The following is a 20,347-nucleotide window of genomic DNA, read 5'->3' as shown; positions in this document are numbered from 1 at the left end:
AGAAAAACAGAATCACAGAGAGAATCACACAAAGCCAAAAAAGAAGAAACTGAACAACAGGAACAGGTGTAACCAAAGCGATGAAATCAACCAACCAGAGACGGTGTTCCATTACGGGAACATGGAGCGTACCAATCAGCGCACCTGTCGATCTGCATTTTAGTCACTAGGCGATCGTTAATGTCAGCAGAACAACAGACAACATGCTTCTGTCAGAAAAGGATGACAAAACGCGGTTTCGCTTAGCGGACTGAGAAAACTAGCCAAGACTGCCAAGAGTAAGAGCCGAGAAGCTAAAAGGTAATTCCGGCAGGGGGAGATCGCGACCACCGACTCACAGACCACCACCGACCCAAGTAACACCACCTACTCAGAAGAGAACAACGGAAGAGGACAACCGAGCCTGCGCAGTGATTGACATACGGAACGAGCAAGTTTGTACCCATCGCTAGACAAGACAATAACGACTATGTATGAGTATGTAAAATTTTCATCTACAAATTGTACAGGAAAGGTGCGTGAGGTACGCACGCCAGGAGGAGCGATCCCCCGTGCATCCGGCGCCGTGAATATAGAATGCCTGCTCTTTAATACTAAATTGGTGTTGAGGAGTCGTTTCCGATTTTAACGCGTTTTTCGGTAACAGTTTTGGCACCCCAGGTGGGAACCTGCTTTTGAATCTCGACGGATCCGTGGGATCGTGGGACCTGCAGCCGGCCCCGAGGAATTCTCCGGGAGAGCTTCCGATCCCCGGGCCAGAGAATTCTGAGCAAGATCCCCTGGATTGAGGTAAACAAGGCATTCTTTGAAGAAGAAACTTAGGTAGAATAATACGTGGGGTTAGTTTCCCACATAGGATAGGATAGCGGGTTTGAGTCCCACAGGCCTGCCCGTAAGGCGCGGCGAAAGCCACGCAGGGTCGGGGCCAAGAGGTGCCTCGGTTGGTAAGTCTCTGCTAGGCGAAAGCCTGTGGAGCGGGACCCGAGGGTAGGGGAGTCTTCAACAGGGGGTTGAAGTCTCCAGGGATATCTAGCAGGGGGCTACAGATCCCAGTGGCAGATTTCCAGTGAGACCTCTAACGGGGGTTGGAGTCCCTCTGACTAGTATTTGTGATAGTGCACTATCACAACTACTAGTCGACTGGGAGACGGGAGCATTACTGAGTAGGAAACCTATCCCACAGAGAACACCTTTGCGATGTATTTTGAAGCACTGGAAAGACGTCGGGGGCGGTGACCCACTAACTCGGAAACCATTAATTGAATATTGCAATCATTGGTGGCCAACGTATCAATTGGAAGGTGGGCACAAATGGCCAGAACACGAGACATTGCAATATCGTACCATCTTGCAATTAATGTTGTTTTGTAAAAAGGGAAGGCAAATGGGAAGAAGTGGCATATGTTGATTTGTTCTTTACGCCGTGGAATCATCCCGAGCAGCAGAAACAGCGTGAGGTATGTCCACAAGATTCTACGGCAATGTTTCTGAAAAGAGGAAAACGTGGTGAGAACTTGAAAGAGTGTTGCTCTACTTGTGATACTGGATACTTCGCTTGATGAAACTGACAAGAAAATAGTATGGAATACAGCCAGAAGGCAGGTGCAGGGAGCACATGCTAACAGGAATTTACAGAGAACAATGAATAAGAATTTTCCATCTACAAATCCCGAGTGGGACCCTAATCAGCCAGGACCCAGGGGAATGTTGACTAGATGTCAGAGAGAGATTTTATTTGGAGTAAGACAAGCAATGCCAAAAGCAATAAATTGGTCAAAATTTATGAAGTGAGACAAGAATTAAGTGAGTCCCCTTCAGCCTTTATGGAAAGACTGAAGGTGACCACCAGAAAATATACTCATTTGAACCCAGAAAAACCAGAAAAAGCAATTCAGCTGGTCTCTATATTCATAAGACAATCAGCCCCAGATGGGGGCGGGGGGAGAGAAAACAACCTTCAGAAACTAGAACAACCTGAATCCAGAGATCTGGGTTAAATGCTTGAAGTAGCTTGGCATGAAGGAGACCAGGGGAATCAACCCTAGCTGAACACCTGGTTACACTGAAGCTACGGAATGAAGAAATAGAATTTTTGGTAGATACGGGAGCCACTTATTTGGTATTGAATACACGTGAAGAGAAATTTGATCATAAATCAGTAGATGTTGCTAGCGCAACAGGGCAAAGAAAAATTAGCCCCTCTCAGAGCCATTAAAGTTTAAATTGGAGAAGCAATGGGCAACTCACCAGTTTCTGCATATGCCTGAATGTCCACTGCCTCTGTTATGACGAGATCTATTAGGTCAATTAGATGCTCAAGTAACTTTTAAAGATGGAGAGATTAAATCACTAATACCAGAATCAAAAGCCACAGAGGCGAGAGCGTTTATGTTACAGGATTCCTCCAGGGAGGAACGGGTTCCCGAGGAAGTGGAAAACGTAGTAATTCCTTTGGTTTGAGCGAGCGGAGCTCCAGAGCGATCTAAGTGGGCAGAGCCGGTAAAAGTAACCTTAAAGCCTGGAGCCAAGCCCGTAAGACAAAAACAATACCCTATTAAGCGAGAGGCTCGAAAAGGATTACAGAAGTTAATTATAAAATTTTTCAGAATATGAGCTTTTAGTGGAATGTGAATCAGAATATAGTACTCCTGTGTCGCCAGTAAAGAAATCTAGAGGCAGAGTATTAGCTAGTTCACGATTTAAGGGCTATAAATCAGGTGGTCCAAGATATACATCCGGTAGTAGCTAATCCATACACTTTACTGACCTCTTTTAAAGGAGGAGCATAAATGGTTTACTGTACTAGATTTGAAGGACGCCTTCTTTTGCATACCTCCAGGCATAAAAAGTCAAAGCCTATTTGCTTTGGAATGGGAAAGCCCCACCACAGAATGAAAGACACAGCTACCATGGACCGTACTTCCACAAGGATTTAAAAATAGTCCTACGATACTTGAGACTCAGCTGGCAAAAAAAAATTAGAGATATAGAAAAAACAGAACCCAGGGAGAGGCATCTTGTTACAGAATGCGGATGACATTCTGATAGCGGCACAAAGTAAAGAAAAATGTTTTGAAATTTTTAAATTTTCTCGGCCAAGGAAGATGCGGAGTTTCCAGAAACAAAACCCAAATAGGAAAAGAAGCAGCCATTTATTTAGGATTTGAAATATCTCAAAGACAAAGACAATTAGAAAGTGAAAAGAAAGAAACTATTTGTCAAATTCCCGAACCTAGCAGCCCGAAGGAACTGAGAGCTTTTCTGAAAACAATGAAATAGCATCAGCTCTGGATTCTGAACTATAGACTGTATGTAAAACCATTATTTGAGGCATTGAAAGACTCAAAAGGATAAATATTTAACCTGGATGCCCGGATGCCAAACGGCATTCAAAGAACTGAAAAGAGCCTCGATGATGGCCCCTGCATTAGGCCTACCTGATTTCGCTAAACCTTTTCAGTTGTTTGTCCACGAAAGACAACATTTAGCCCTTGGAGTGCTGACACAGCGACTGGGAACCTGGAAGAGACCTGTGGGCTACTTCTCCAAACAACCTGACCACGCGAGTAAAAGATGGCCTAGGTGTTTACGGGCAGTAGCAACAACAGCGCTGCCGATCCGGGAAGCCCCAAAGTTAACAATGGGACAGAAGATGACAGTCTATGTCCCGCACATAGCGGTGACTGTTTTAGAACAAAAGGGGGGTCGTTGGCTATCCCTTAGCAGAATGTTGAAATATCAAGTTGTTCTGTTAGAACAAGACGATGTGGAATCGAAGACTACTGCTATACTGAATCCTGCTATGTTTTTAACAACAGAAAACCTTACGGACAATTTAGAACACGATCGCTTGCTAACTATTGAACAAGTCTATTCCAGCAGACCAGACCTGAGACACAAACCTCTGGGAAAATCCTGATCTGGAGTTGTTTACAGATGGAAGAAGCTCTGGGCGAGAAGAGGAGCGAATGGCCGGATATGCTGTCGTTATCGCCGCCGAGGGAACGGAGTCAGGGGTGCTGCCTGCAAACACCTCAGCACAGAAAGCAGTATTGGTAGCATTGAAGCGAGCTCTGCGAATGGCAGAAGGACAAAGGATAAATATCTAGACTGATTCCAAACGTGCATTTGGTGTGATCCACGATCATGGAGCTATTGGGAAGGAGAAAGGACTGCCATCAGCCCAAGAATCATCAATACAGCATAAAGAAGAAATTCTCCAACTTCCGGAAGACGTGCAGAAACCAAAAGAAGTGGCGGTAAAGCGTTGCAAAGCTCATCAATTTGGCCAGACGGCTGTAAACATAAGCAAACGACTGACCGATAAAGCTGCAAAGAGGACTGCAGAGCAAGGTATCCTTGCACTAGTACCAGTAAAACAGATCAGAATTCCAAAGTTGAAACCGAGATATAATAAATTGGATGAGCAATTAGCAGAACAATTGGAAGCATCACAAAACACAGAGAGATGGTAGGTAACACCAGAAAAACAAGTAATAACAACAACCACCCCACAAGTTATGACAGAACTTGCAAAAGAAAACCATGAGCAAACACATTAGGCTGTAGGCGCTACGGTTTTGAGTTTAAAAACATCTGTAGCGTGTGTAGGCACGACAAGAATAGTTAAACCCATAGTAGCTAAGTGTCCAATCTGTCCTAGAAATAATCCCCTGAACCAAAGGAAACAACCTTTAGGAGTAACAAAACAAAAAATTCTCCCGGAAATTATTAGCAAATTAAGTTCTCTGAGTTACCCAGACAAAATAGATATAGCAGTATTTGTCAGTGCTGATTGACAAATTTTCTAGATGGCCAGCAGCTTTCTCGTGCTGCACCGACAAAGCTAGAGTAGTAGTTAAAACGTTGCTGAAGGAAATAATACCAAGATTTAGAGTGCCAACGGGAATGTCCTCTGATAGAGCACCACATTTTTTTGCAGAGGTACTTCAACAAATTAATAAAATTTTGGGTAGAAAATGGGACCTGCATACACCCTGGAGACCACAATCAAGTGAAAAATTTCAGAACATGAAGCAAACACTAAACTGACATAGTGGAATATTATTGATCTAGGATGGAAGTATTGAGAAAATTATTATTTCAGAACTTCCAAACAGGGGAAATGTAACCAAAGTGATGAAATCAACCAGAGACGGTGTTCCATTACGGGAACATGGAGCGTACCAATCAGCGTATCTGTCGATCTGCATTTTAGTCCGTAGGCGATCATTAATGCGAACAGAACAACAGACAACGTGCTTCTGTCAGAAAAGGATGACAAAACGCGGTTTCGCTTAGCGGACTGAGAAAACTAGCCAAGACTGCCAAGAGTAAGAGCCGAGAAGCTAAAAGGTAATTCCGGCAGGGGGAGATCGCGACCACCGACTCACAGACCACCACCGACCCAAGTAACAGAAGAGAACAACGGAAGAGGACAACCGAGCCTGCGCAGCGATTTACATACGGAACGAGCAAGTTTGTACCAATCAGCAGACAGGACAATAATGAATATGTATGAATACGTAAAACATTGATCTACAAATTGTACGGGAAAGGTGCGTGAGGTACGCACGCCAGGAGGAGCGATCCCCCGTGCATCCGGCGCCACGAATAAAGAATGCCTGCTCTTTAATACTAAATTGGTGTTGAGGAGTCGTTTCCGATTTTAACGCGTTTTTCGGTAACACAGGGAGTCAGATCAAGAGAGCCAGAGAACAACAAAACACCGACAGGCTACAGGACAGAGCAGGAGGAATAAAAAAAAAAAAAACGGAGCCAGAGCCAGGCAGAGAGAGGCGGAGAAAGAAAAAGGAGCCACAGGCTACAGGACAGAGAGAGGGAGGACTGAAAAGACGGGGAGGCAGGGAGACACTCAGAGCGAGATGGAGAAAGAAGGTGCGGGGGGGGGGGGGGGGGGGGGCCGCAAAAAAAAAAAGTAAATTTTACAGCAGGTAAGGAAAGAGAGGGGGCCAGGGGAGAGACAGGGAGGGCCCAGGACGCACAAGAGAGGCAACGGGGCCCCAGTGGCCCAGGACTCACCGCGACTCTCGCTCTCAGCGCTGCTGGCACAATTTAGCCGTTCAGATGCTTCTTTCCCCTCCTCTCCTCCCTGCCTCTTCTGCAGCTCCAGACTCTAGGCCGTCCTCCACCTGAAGAGAATACGTGGGTGTCTTACAGCTCTTACCAGATGAGGCTTCCTAGGCACGTAGCCTAGCTCGCTCGTGCACTACACGCCCGTACCCAACTCCGGGTTACGCGTACAGACCCTACGGTGCACGTTGGTGGCCTGGCCCGCTGCGGGCTATGAAGGGGGATCCTTCCTCCCCCACCTGCATGGACAGGCTCTCTCTTGCCTGCGGCAGGAAGGCAGCTGGCAGCCAGAGCACCTTCAGTTTCTTCTTCTTTACCTTTCGTTGGCGTCTCCAGCTTCAGCTGAGGCAGCTCCTGTCCGCAGCCGGGAAGGGCTTTGTCTATCCCTTTTCGGCCCTGCGCTGCAAGGACGGCGAGGACGGGCAGAGAGAAGCCACGCGAGCCTGAGACGGCCACAGGCAACGGCATCCCCGGGGGAAGGACAGACAACCACGTCCTCAGCACGGTCTCTGGGAGAGGGAAAGAAGAAACAGTGACCGTCATTACCGTCGATCGACCCTGGCCAAAGCCTCTCCTTCCGCAGGGGCTTCTGGACACACCGCTCCCTCCCCACGCTACTGCTAAGGGCCCCTGCACCAAGGGGGAATCCAGTGCGCTTGAGGGACGGCTTGCTGCCTTCACGACAGGGCCTGGGGGCGGCCTAAGGCTATGCAGCACGCTTATGGGGAGGTGCCGGAGCTGGGGGCAGGCGCACGGGGCAAGGGGGGCCAGGGGAGGCTGAGCGGGACCTCCGGTGGGCCGGGGAGGCGGCCATCATCTGCGCCCTGGGCACGGGGAAAAGGTCATCGTCCTCCTCCTTTCCCTCTTCCCTTCTGTCAGCTCCCGGGGAACTCACCGCTTCTCGGGAAGCGGCCGCACCCGCAAGCCCCCAGTAATCAACACGAATCCAACCCCAAAAATACACCTCGCGTACCGTACGCGCCACGGCCGCCCGGCACCCGAGCGCCGGAAGACCGCGCCTCCCGCCATGCCCGGCGAACCACGTGACAGGGCCGGCAGCCACTGCGCCAGGAATACAGCTCCCGGCATGCTCTGCGGCACAACCCGGCCGCCCGGCAGCCGCAAGGACTACAGCTCCCGGCATGCTCTGCGGCACAACCCGGCCGCCCGGCGGCCGGTTTGATGCGGAGCCACCCAACATCCCTGCGAGCACAGCTGCAGGCGCAACAGCAGTTACGCAGCCACAACTAGGCACTAAACAAAGGCTTTCCAACACTGGAGGTCTAGAACAGGTAGACATTAGCACAGAAGCACAAGGGGCTCCGTCACCCTGCACAAATCTCCCCGTGCCTACACACGCACACGTTCAGAAGTTAGTTATCAGAAAACGCCCGACTCAGCCATTTGCCACAGTCACGAGACTCACGACATGATAACACGACATGACACACGAGGTGGGCTCAGAGTTTTAAGGCAAGAAATACCTCCCACGCCCCCCACACGAGATCTTTCAGGGTCCACACCTGCCATCGCCCCGCACCAAACCTACCCGGCCAAAGGCTTTCAGGTGGCCCGAAACACTGTACACAGAAAATAACCAGGGACAGACCTGCATTGTTCGGAAGCGAACGATGCCCGACCGGGGCTCCTCTGCGGGGCACGGAGCCCCCCGGCCCCGCCCGGAGACACACACCCGCCCCCCGCTGCCCGAACTCACCCACCAGCGCTCTCCGGCCCCCGGACACGGCCGCGCTGCTCTCTCAGGCGGCTGCCGCAGGCGAGGCTCGGGCACCGCCAGGCCTCCAGGCGTCCCGAGGGGCTGCCGGCCACCGCAGGGGATGGCTGCCGGCGGCCGGACCGCCGCGGCGCTCCCCGCCCAGCTCCGAGCAGGCTCCGCCGGCCGCGGGCTTCCCACGCCGGGCCGCAGAGGGGCCCCGGCACCGCACAGGGACGCCTCGCGACCCGGCCGCCACACGCACCGGCCCTTCGGCCGCCACACGCACCGCTCCCGCCCCCGCTCCGACGCGCACGCGCCACCGGAAGCCCGAGCCCCGCGGGGCGGCCCTTAAAGGGCGGCCGGAAGGAACGGCCCCCACCGGCCCCGCCACCGCGCCCAGCCGGTGAGCGCCAGCGCCCCCTGCTGGCCGGGCCGCGCTCAGCTCGCGAGGGCGCCGAGGGCCGGGCGGGGCGGGACGCGCCGGCTCGGGGCCAGCGCCTTCTCGGGGCGAGCGGGAAACCCCTGCGGGCCCCGGTCACGGCCGGGCACAGCCGCGCGCCCTCCGAGAGCTGCTGAACGGGGCTGCCGCTCGTGACACATACCGAGCCGTCTGCGACGGGAGCGGGCAGAGGAGGAAGGGGCCGGCGGCCGCGGGGCCCTGGCCCCAGGCGGGGGGGGGGGGGCTGGGGCCCGGGGGGCCGCCCCCCTCCTCACAGTTCCCTCACAGTTCCCTCACAGTTCCCTCACAGTTCCCTCACAGTTCCCTCACAGTTCCCTCACAGTTCCCTCACAGTTCCCTCACAGTTCCCTCACAGTTCCCTCACAGTTCCCTCACAGTTCCCTCACAGTTCCCTCACAGTTCCCTCACAGTTCCCTCACAGTTCCCTCACAGTTCCCTCACAGTTCCCTCACAGTTCCCTCACAGTTCCCTCACAGTTCCCTCACAGTTCCCTCACAGTTCCCTCACAGTTCCCTCACAGTTCCCTCACAGTTCCCTCACAGTTCCCTCACAGTTCCCTCACAGTTCCCTCACAGTTCCCTCACAGTTCCCTCACAGTTCCCTCACAGTTCCCTCACAGTTCCCTCACAGTTCCCTCACAGTTCCCTCACAGTTCCCTCACAGTTCCCTCACAGTTCCCTCACAGTTCCCTCACAGTTCCCTCACAGTTCCCTCACAGTTCCCTCACAGTTCCCTCACAGTTCCCTCACAGTTCCCTCACAGTTCCCTCACAGTTCCCTCACAGTTCCCTCACAGTTCCCTCACAGTTCCCTCACAGTTCCCTCACAGTTCCCTCACAGTTCCCTCACAGTTCCCTCACAGTTCCCTCACAGTTCCCTCACAGTTCCCTCACAGTTCCCTCACAGTTCCCTCACAGTTCCCTCACAGTTCCCTCACAGTTCCCTCACAGTTCCCTCACAGTTCCCTCACAGTTCCCTCACAGTTCCCTCACAGTTCCCTCACAGTTCCCTCACAGTTCCCTCACAGTTCCCTCACAGTTCCCTCACAGTTCCCTCACAGTTCCCTCACAGTTCCCTCACAGTTCCCTCACAGTTCCCTCACAGTTCCCTCACAGTTCCCTCACAGTTCCCTCACAGTTCCCTCACAGTTCCCTCACAGTTCCCTCACAGTTCCCTCACAGTTCCCTCACAGTTCCCTCACAGTTCCCTCACAGTTCCCTCACAGTTCCCTCACAGTTCCCTCACAGTTCCCTCACAGTTCCCTCACAGTTCCCTCACAGTTCCCTCACAGTTCCCTCACAGTTCCCTCACAGTTCCTCCCATGGACGGAACCGGGACCTACTGTGAGGCACTGGGAAAGAAGTGGGAGGAAGCCGGGACAGACCAATATAGCCCAGTATGGACTAGACCAATATAGCCCAGTATGGACTGGAGGGAACTGCGAGGGAACCGCGAGAGAACCCCACAGAACAAACCATGGGGCACGAGAAGGCAGAGAATTAAGAATTAGGGACAGGGAGCCAGAAAAAAAAAAATGAAAAAAACCAAAGGGAGACAGAGAGCAAAAGGAATCGCAATGCGTACGGAGAGAAGAGAGAAACAATTCTAGCATAGGGTCACGCGGGAGCCAGGGACAGCAAGATGGAGAAAGGACAGAAGCTACAGGCTACAGGGCAGAGAGGGAAGAATTAATGAATAGACACAGAGAGCTGGGCAGAAAGAGATGGAGAAAGGCTAAAGATCACACGGCCTACAGGGAAGAGAGAAGAGAGGGAGGAATTTTAAAAACAGGGGCAAGAAGCCAGAGAGAGGGAGAGAGAAGCAACAATAAAATGGGGACAAGCCACAGGGCAGCGAGGAGGGAATCAATGAATAAGAACACGAGACCAAAGAGAACACAATGTAGAATGGAAAAAAGGAACAGCGGCCTACAGGGAAGGAGGAATTAAAGATCAGGGACTGGGAGGCAGACAGAGACACATGAAGAAACAAGTGGAAAAAAAAAAAAAAAAAAACAAACCAACAGCAATGGGCTACAAAGAGAGAGGGAGGAAATGAGGAAATAAAACATCGCAGCAAGGAGCTGGACAGAGAGAGATGAGGACAAACAAATAGCACGGGTCCACGTGACAGAGAACGTGGAATTAGAACACAGAGAGAGGGAGCCGGACAGAGAGAGAGGCCGAGAGAAACATCTAGACAGGCTACAGCGGGCAGAGGCAGGAATTAAAACCTAGGGACAGGGAGCTGGACAGAGAGAGATGGAGGTCACAGGGAACAGCGGTGGCTGCAGGAAGAACAGGAATTCATGAATAGGGCAAGGGAGCTGGACAGAGAAGAACTCAGAAAGGCAAGAACAGTAGCAGGGTACAGAGCAGAGAAGACGAATTAAAAAGCACGGGGGGAGCGTTGAGGCAGACAGAGAGAGATTAAGAAAAAAGTCACGGGCTACGTGGCAAAGCAGGAGGAATTCAGAAACGAGGATGGGAACCAAGGGAGAGTGTGCTGGTGAAGGATAACGGGCATTAAAAGTGAGGGACGGGGAGCTGGGAAAAGCGAGGCAGAGAAAAACAGAATCACAGAGAGAATCACACAAAGCCAAAAAAGAAGAAACTGAACAACAGGAACAGGTGTAACCAAAGCGATGAAATCAACCAACCAGAGACGGTGTTCCATTACGGGAACATGGAGCGTACCAATCAGCGCACCTGTCGATCTGCATTTTAGTGCCTAGGCGATCGTTAATGTCAGCAGAACAACAGACAACATGCTTCTGTCAGAAAAGGATGACAAAACGCGGTTTCGCTTAGCGGACTGAGAAAACTAGCCAAGACTGCCAAGAGTAAGAGCCGAGAAGCTAAAAGGTAATTCCGGCAGGGGGAGATCGCGACCACCGACTCACAGACCACCACCGACCCAAGTAACACCACCTACTCAGAAGAGAACAACGGAAGAGGACAACCGAGCCTGCGCAGTGATTGACATACGGAACGAGCAAGTTTGTACCCATCGCTAGACAAGACAATAACGACTATGTATGAGTATGTAAAATTTTCATCTACAAATTGTACAGGAAAGGTGCGTGAGGTACGCACGCCAGGAGGAGCGATCCCCCGTGCATCCGGCGCCGTGAATATAGAATGCCTGCTCTTTAATACTAAATTGGTGTTGAGGAGTCGTTTCCGATTTTAACGCGTTTTTCGGTAACAGTTTTGGCACCCCAGGTGGGAACCTGCTTTTGAATCTCGACGGATCCGTGGGATCGTGGGACCTGCAGCCGGCCCCGAGGAATTCTCCGGGAGAGCTTCCGATCCCCGGGCCAGAGAATTCTGAGCAAGATCCCCTGGATTGAGGTAAACAAGGCATTCTTTGAAGAAGAAACTTAGGTAGAATAATACGTGGGGTTAGTTTCCCACATAGGATAGGATAGCGGGTTTGAGTCCCACAGGCCTGCCCGTAAGGCGCGGCGAAAGCCACGCAGGGTCGGGGCCAAGAGGTGCCTCGGTTGGTAAGTCTCTGCTAGGCGAAAGCCTGTGGAGCGGGACCCGAGGGTAGGGGAGTCTTCAACAGGGGGTTGAAGTCTCCAGGGATATCTAGCAGGGGGCTACAGATCCCAGTGGCAGATTTCCAGTGAGACCTCTAACGGGGGTTGGAGTCCCTCTGACTAGTATTTGTGATAGTGCACTATCACAACTACTAGTCGACTGGGAGACGGGAGCATTACTGAGTAGGAAACCTATCCCACAGAGAACACCTTTGCGATGTATTTTGAAGCACTGGAAAGACGTCGGGGGCGGTGACCCACTAACTCGGAAACCATTAATTGAATATTGCAATCATTGGTGGCCAACGTATCAATTGGAAGGTGGGCACAAATGGCCAGAACACGAGACATTGCAATATCGTACCATCTTGCAATTAATGTTGTTTTGTAAAAAGGGAAGGCAAACGGGAACAAGTGGCATATGTTGATTTGTTCTTTACACCGTGGAATCATCCCGAGCAGCAGAAACAGCGTGAGGTATGTCCACAAGATTCTACGGCAATGTTTCTGAAAAGAGGAAAACGTGGTGAGAACTTGAAAGAGTGTTGCTCTACTTGTGATACTGGATACTTCGCTTGATGAAACTGACAAGAAAATAGTATGGAATACAGCCAGAAGGCAGGTGCAGGGAGCACATGCTAACAGGAATTTACAGAGAACAATGAATAAGAATTTTCCATCTACAAATCCCGAGTGGGACCCTAATCAGCCAGGACCCAGGGGAATGTTGACTAGATGTCAGAGAGAGATTTTATTTGGAGTAAGACAAGCAATGCCAAAAGCAATAAATTGGTCAAAATTTATGAAGTGAGACAAGAATTAAGTGAGTCCCCTTCAGCCTTTATGGAAAGACTGAAGGTGACCACCAGAAAATATACTCATTTGAACCCAGAAAAACCAGAAAAAGCAATTCAGCTGGTCTCTATATTCATAAGACAATCAGCCCCAGATGGGGGCGGGGGGAGAGAAAACAACCTTCAGAAACTAGAACAACCTGAATCCAGAGATCTGGGTTAAATGCTTGAAGTAGCTTGGCATGAAGGAGACCAGGGGAATCAACCCTAGCTGAACACCTGGTTACACTGAAGCTACGGAATGAAGAAATAGAATTTTTGGTAGATACGGGAGCCACTTATTTGGTATTGAATACACGTGAAGAGAAATTTGATCATAAATCAGTAGATGTTGCTAGCGCAACAGGGGCTAATTTTTCTTTGCCCTCTCAGAGCCATTAAAGTTTAAATTGGAGAAGCAATGGGCAACTCACCAGTTTCTGCATATGCCTGAATGTCCACTGCCTCTGTTATGACGAGATCTATTAGGTCAATTAGATGCTCAAGTAACTTTTAAAGATGGAGAGATTAAATCACTAATACCAGAATCAAAAGCCACAGAGGCGAGAGCGTTTATGTTACAGGATTCCTCCAGGGAGGAACGGGTTCCCGAGGAAGTGGAAAACGTAGTAATTCCTTTGGTTTGAGCGAGCGGAGCTCCGGAGCGATCTAAGTGGGCAGAGCCGGTAAAAGTAACCTTAAAGCCTGGAGCCAAGCCCGTAAGACAAAAACAATACCCTATTAAGCGAGAGGCTCGAAAAGGATTACAGAAGTTAATTATAAAATTTTTCAGAATATGAGCTTTTAGTGGAATGTGAATCAGAATATAGTACTCCTGTGTCGCCAGTAAAGAAATCTAGAGGCAGAGTATTAGCTAGTTCACGATTTAAGGGCTATAAATCAGGTGGTCCAAGATATACATCCGGTAGTAGCTAATCCATACACTTTACTGACCTCTTTTAAAGGAGGAGCATAAATGGTTTACTGTACTAGATTTGAAGGACGCCTTCTTTTGCATACCTCCAGGCATAAAAAGTCAAAGCCTATTTGCTTTGGAATGGGAAAGCCCCACCACAGAATGAAAGACACAGCTACCATGGACCGTACTTCCACAAGGATTTAAAAATAGTCCTACGATACTTGAGACTCAGCTGGCAAAAAAAAATTAGAGATATAGAAAAAACAGAACCCAGGGAGAGGCATCTTGTTACAGAATGCGGATGACATTCTGATAGCGGCACAAAGTAAAGAAAAATGTTTTGAAATTTTTAAATTTTCTCGGCCAAGGAAGATGCGGAGTTTCCAGAAACAAAACCCAAATAGGAAAAGAAGCAGCCATTTATTTAGGATTTGAAATATCTCAAAGACAAAGACAATTAGAAAGTGAAAAGAAAGAAACTATTTGTCAAATTCCCGAACCTAGCAGCCCGAAGGAACTGAGAGCTTTTCTGAAAACAATGAAATAGCATCAGCTCTGGATTCTGAACTATAGACTGTATGTAAAACCATTATTTGAGGCATTGAAAGACTCAAAAGGATAAATATTTAACCTGGATGCCCGGATGCCAAACGGCATTCAAAGAACTGAAAAGAGCCTCGATGATGGCCCCTGCATTAGGCCTACCTGATTTCGCTAAACCTTTTCAGTTGTTTGTCCACGAAAGACAACATTTAGCCCTTGGAGTGCTGACACAGCGACTGGGAACCTGGAAGAGACCTGTGGGCTACTTCTCCAAACAACCTGACCACGCGAGTAAAAGATGGCCTAGGTGTTTACGGGCAGTAGCAACAACAGCGCTGCCGATCCGGGAAGCCCCAAAGTTAACAATGGGACAGAAGATGACAGTCTATGTCCCGCACATAGCGGTGACTGTTTTAGAACAAAAGGGGGGTCGTTGGCTATCCCTTAGCAGAATGTTGAAATATCAAGTTGTTCTGTTAGAACAAGACGATGTGGAATCGAAGACTACTGCTATACTGAATCCTGCTATGTTTTTAACAACAGAAAACCTTACGGACAATTTAGAACACGATCGCTTGCTAACTATTGAACAAGTCTATTCCAGCAGACCAGACCTGAGACACAAACCTCTGGGAAAATCCTGATCTGGAGTTGTTTACAGATGGAAGAAGCTCTGGGCGAGAAGAGAAGCGAATGGCCGGATATGCTGTCGTTATCGCCGCCGAGGGAACGGAGTCAGGGGTGCTGCCTGCAAACACCTCAGCACAGAAAGCAGTATTGGTAGCATTGAAGCGAGCTCTGCGAATGGCAGAAGGACAAAGGATAAATATCTAGACTGATTCCAAACGTGCATTTGGTGTGATCCACGATCATGGAGCTATTGGGAAGGAGAAAGGACTGCCATCAGCCCAAGAATCATCAATACAGCATAAAGAAGAAATTCTCCAACTTCCGGAAGACGTGCAGAAACCAAAAGAAGTGGCGGTAAAGCGTTGCAAAGCTCATCAATTTGGCCAGACGGCTGTAAACATAAGCAAACGACTGACCGATAAAGCTGCAAAGAGGACTGCAGAGCAAGGTATCCTTGCACTAGTACCAGTAAAACAGATCAGAATTCCAAAGTTGAAACCGAGATATAATAAATTGGATGAGCAATTAGCAGAACAATTGGAAGCATCACAAAACACAGAGAGATGGTAGGTAACACCAGAAAAACAAGTAATAACAACAACCACCCCACAAGTTATGACAGAACTTGCAAAAGAAAACCATGAGCAAACACATTAGGGTGTAGGCGCTACGGTTTTGAGTTTAAAAACATCTGTAGCGTGTGTAGGCATGACAAGAATAGTTAAACCCATAGTAGCTAAGTGTCCAATCTGTCCTAGAAATAATCCCCTGAACCAAAGGAAACAACCTTTAGGAGTAACAAAACAAAAAATTCTCCCGGAAATTATTAGCAAATTAAGTTCTCTGAGTTACCCAGACAAAATAGATATAGCAGTATTTGTCAGTGCTGATTGACAAATTTTCTAGATGGCCAGCAGCTTTCTCGTGCTGCACCGACAAAGCTAGAGTAGTAGTTAAAACGTTGCTGAAAGAAATAATACCAAGATTTAGAGTGCCAACAGGAATGTCCTCTGATAGAGCACCACATTTTTTTGCAGAGGTACTTCAACAAATTAATAAAATTTTGAGTAGAAAATGGGACCTGCATACACCCTGGAGACCACAATCAAGTGAAAAATTTCAGAACATGAAGCAAACACTAAACTGACATAGTGTAATGTTATTGATCTAGGATGGAAGTATTGAGAAAATTATTATTTCAGAACTTCCAAACAGGGGAAATGTAACCAAAGTGATGAAATCAACCAGAGACGGTGTTCCATTACGGGAACATGGAGCGTACCAATCAGCGCACCTGTCGATCTGCATTTTAGTGCCTAGGCGATCGTTAATGTCAGCAGAACAACAGACAACATGCTTCTGTCAGAAAAGGATGACAAAACGCGGTTTCGCTTAGCGGACTGAGAAAACTAGCCAAGACTGCCAAGAGTAAGAGCCGAGAAGCTAAAAGGTAATTCCGGCAGGGGGAGATCGCGACCACCGACTCACAGACCACCACCGACCCAAGTAACAGAAGAGAACAACGGAAGAGGACAACCGAGCCTGCGCAGCGATTTACATACGGAACGAGCAAGTTTGTACCAATCAGCAGACAGGACAATAATGAATATGTATGAATACGTAAAACATTGATCTACAAATTGTACGGGAAAGGTGCGTGAGGTACGCACACCAGGAGGAGCGATCCCCCGTGCATCCGGCGCCACGAATAAAGAATGCCTGCTCTTTAATACTAAATTGGTGTTGAGGAGTCGTTTCCGATTTTAACGCGTTTTTCGGTAACACAGGAAGTCAGATCAAGAGAGCCAGAGAACAACAAAACACCGACAGGCTACAGGACAGAGCAGGAGGAATAAAAAAAAAAAAACGGAGCCAGAGCCAGGCAGAGAGAGGCGGAGAAAGAAAAAGGAGCCACAGGCTACAGGACAGAGAGAGGGAGGACTGAAAAGATGGGGAGGCAGGGAGACACTCAGAGCGAGATGGAGAAAGAAGGTGCGGGGGGGGGGGGGGGGGGCGCAAAAAAAAAAAGTAAATTTTGCAGCAGGTAAGGAAAGAGAGGGGGCCGGGGGAGAGACAGGGAGGGCCCAGGACGCACAAGAGAGGCAACGGGGCCCCAGTGGCCCAGGACTCACCGCGACTCTCGCTCTCAGCGCTGCTGGCACAATTTAGCCGTTCAGATGCTTCTTTCCCCTCCTCTCCTCCCTGCCTCTTCTGCAGCTCCAGACTCTAGGCCGTCCTCCACCTGAAGAGAATACGTGGGTGTCTTACAGCTCTTACCAGATGAGGCTTCCTAGGCACGTAGCCTAGCTCGCCCGTGCTGGAGCTGGGGGCAGGCGCACGGGGCAAGGGGGGCCAGGGGAGGCTGAGGGGGAGCTCTGGTGAGCTGGGGAGTCGGCCATCTTCTGCACCCTGGGCAGGGGGAAAAGGTCATCATCCTCCTCCTCCTTTCCCTCTTCCCTTCTATCAGCTCCCGGGTAACTCCTAGGGCTGCCCTCACCCGCTCGCCTTTAGCATACCAGAAGCCTGCCTCGGCGGGTCATTTGAAGCTTCCCATCCCACCAGCCCCAGTAGTACAGGCACACAAGGAGACACCCCTGCACCCACCAAAGGCGCTCGCTCACCTCGCCGGCAGCCCTAGGCCTCACCCGACACAGGGAATCGTGTCCGACACACCACCACGCTGCAGCAAGAGCAGAGGAGGCCTTTCCTTACCAGGAAGCAGCAACGAGCACGGCGGCATCACCTCGCAGGCACTGCAATATCGCAGGGCTGTTACCTGCGGAGAGAGCAATGGGGATCACAGGGACGCCACCGCGCGTGCACGGCTCCCGGGCTCAGTACCCAATTCTGGTCGCTGGGCAGCAGCATTATCTGAATTACTCTTCTCGATTAATACCATCCAGAAACCGTAACTTGGCTGCATCCACAGAGCTTCTATTCCTCTGCACCTTTCCCCCTCGCAGCCCCAGCAGCGCCATTCATTGCCTCTGCACCAAACAGCAAAGTGTCTCGAGGGAGGAGAAGCAGCACAGCAAACCTGGGGAACAAGGTTGGGTTCCCACCCCCGCAGAATAAGCCCCAGGAACTGCTTGTAGGCATGTGGCATCAGGGTTGTGATCGGGTTTTGGTTTGGTTTTCTTTTTTTTTCCCCCGCCTTCTTTACATAATGTAATAATTGGGGTTGCTTTTCCAAACTACTGAGTTCTGTGGGGATTTTTTGTGCTTTTGCCCTACAAAAAATGGTCATTTTCACTTTCGGTTTTGTGCATGAGAATGGTTGGTGGGTGCTTTTAGGTTGTTGTTCCTTCCCCCCACCCCCTTTTTTTTTTCCTTTCCAGCCGCACAAATCCAGCTGGAGTTGGCTTTCCCAGAAGCCCCAAGTTGTTTTCTTTCCACCAGAATTCTTCCTGTATTTTCACCCCTCATTGCAGGCCCAGAGTCAAGGGGTTTGAGGTATTTTTGTGCCCAGGCAGCAGCTCCCAGGCTGCATAAGCAGCCCCACAGGGGGAAGTCCCCGTTTGAGGGAATCGGCCCCAAACTGGGATGGGAAAGTGAAGAGAAGGAGAAAAAACCCTGAATAACCTGAAAAAGAACACCTACTCCAGCCCACCAAGCACCGGTCACCTTGCCTGACTCACCTCCAGGGCCCACATCACGCTCGGCTCATCGCTTAGCACCCTCAGATCACAAAAAAAAAAAAAAAGAGTAAAACCCATAATGGAGCCCTATAGCCATCAGTCACATCTTCCCTCCAGTACTACACACAGACTCACCTTCTTACAGCGCTCCCCTGGGCTCTCCTCCGTTGCCCTGCACGACTCATCCATCTGCACCTGGAAAAACAGCGTTACTGAACAAGTCACCTGGAGGCACAGCAACAGCTTAACCATTCCACAGCTCCTGCGCCCACGTAGGAATACCATCTAGAGCCCAACTACAGCCTGCCGTTAAAGGAAATGCATTAAATCAAACGTTAAGCCCTCGCACATACAAGCCGGAACAGCAAAAACACGGCACGCTCGCGCACCCAGGGCGCAGCCCGACGGAGGTCCACGCGCACCTCGCCGGTTTGATGCGGAGCCACCCAGCATCCCTGCGAGCACAGCTGCAGGCGCAACAGCAGTTTCACCTACACCCATCTCGGCACGCAGCGCTTCTGAAGCTTTAAGCTGAAAGCCCTACCTTGACGCTTGGCCACACTAGAAGCGAGCCGTAGCTAGGACTCCACAGAAACACAGCAACACAAATTGCACACCCACAGCGGCGACAGCCTTGCAACTACTTAGACCAGGAACAACAGAGGAAAGTAAAACGGCTTCATCACCCGCACAGGAAAAGCGGCAGACGGAGGCAAAGGGTCAGCATTCATAGCCCTTACAGAACACAGGCGTTCTCTCTCCTTCCATTCCTAAACCCATCCCTTAGGTCTAAATATCACAGCCCTGCTGTGGCAATAGCGAGAGCGGGGAACGAGAGCCCTGCCGCCGGCCGTTTGTGCGGCAGGACACAAAAACAGAGGGACATGTTTTGCCACACACAACCCTGAATCTCCTGAAAAGTTATGTTTACCAAAAATAGGCATTTGGAACATATTGCCAAAAACAAAACATTCGGCAATAAAACTTTTATGTGTTTGACACCCGCACATTTTTTGGGAACTTGCTATTTGCTTCCTGGTTTTGCTGGTCTTCCCTCAGAAGTTCTACCTGCAGCCAAGTTATTCCCACCCGCCCGACCGGTTCAAGCATTCACCTTCCTGGTATTACCAGCACATTGAGACACAGGCGAGGAACTTAACTGCTCTTCTAAAACTATCCAAATGACAATTACAGCCCTGAAAGAGGAGTGGAAGAGAAGAACAGGAGAGATCAGGCAGCAAAAATGCTCTGCAGGCTGCTGCCAGCCAACACTGCACTCTTTTGTTAAAGCCACCCCGCCCCCCCAAATGCAAACAAAAAAACCCCCCATGACTTCATGAAGTGCGTGGGTTTTTTTTCTTTTCAGTAGTCCTTTTGGAGCTCATCCCTGTCTCAGCATCTTGTCTTGTCAGAGCATGAAGTGCAGATGATCTGTATCCCGATGACATTTGCATGGGATGAATACATTTTCAGAAATAGACCCGATCCGTGAGACTCCTGTCACCTTTGTGGTTTTAATAATCGTAACTCAATTTTATCGACTGACACACTTGTGAGAAAACTAATTAACTTGAAACGTAGCCTCTCCTCGGGGAAAAAAATGTGTTAGACACCAAATGAAACCGATTCAGAGCTCCAAACCACGATGGAGCCGACAGAGCTGTTGTGACTTAGTTTGTATGTTTAATTAATTGGTTAATAACTCTTCTAAGCAGCGCAGAATGAAGAGCTGGACCCAAAGAGGGTGCGCTGCACTGGATCCAAAAAGCACCCTTCCTCCAGAGACCCGCCTCAGGTGGCGAGTTCGCTCTGGTGCATGCCGGCCTCCCGAACTTCGGGGTCCGATGTGACCGGACCCCCACCTCCGGGGAGGGTCCTCGTACCCTGCCCAACCCTTGCTTTCCCCTGCAGCCCCCGATGCCCCCACGCCACCCCCACAAGCAGCCAAACCGGCTTCTGCTTTTGGCCCCC

General features: G+C 50.0%; 1 long non-coding RNA gene across 2 annotated transcripts in view; it reads right to left on the bottom strand.

Moving 5' to 3' along the window:
* LOC142049354 (uncharacterized) overlaps positions 1-20,347 on the bottom strand; it is a 161,342-nt gene that overhangs the window by 24,015 nt on the left and 116,980 nt on the right. Inside the window, exons 1-3 of one of the 2 annotated variants that reach the window (XR_012657688.1) lie at positions 17,360-17,521; positions 16,871-16,980; positions 6,043-6,152 (exon numbers count right to left, since the gene is read on the bottom strand). This is a non-coding gene — a long non-coding RNA (uncharacterized LOC142049354). Of the gene's footprint in view, positions 1-6,042; positions 6,153-16,870; positions 16,981-17,359; positions 17,522-20,347 lie in introns of those variants that run through there. The other variant, XR_012657689.1, reaches the window with a different exon arrangement.

Source organism: Phalacrocorax aristotelis, chromosome W, assembly GCF_949628215.1.
Source record: "Phalacrocorax aristotelis chromosome W, bGulAri2.1, whole genome shotgun sequence".
Taxonomy (NCBI): domain Eukaryota; kingdom Metazoa; phylum Chordata; class Aves; order Suliformes; family Phalacrocoracidae; genus Phalacrocorax; species Phalacrocorax aristotelis.
The sequence above is the reverse complement of the archived record's forward strand: the minus strand, read 5'-3'. Positions and strand labels throughout refer to the sequence as shown.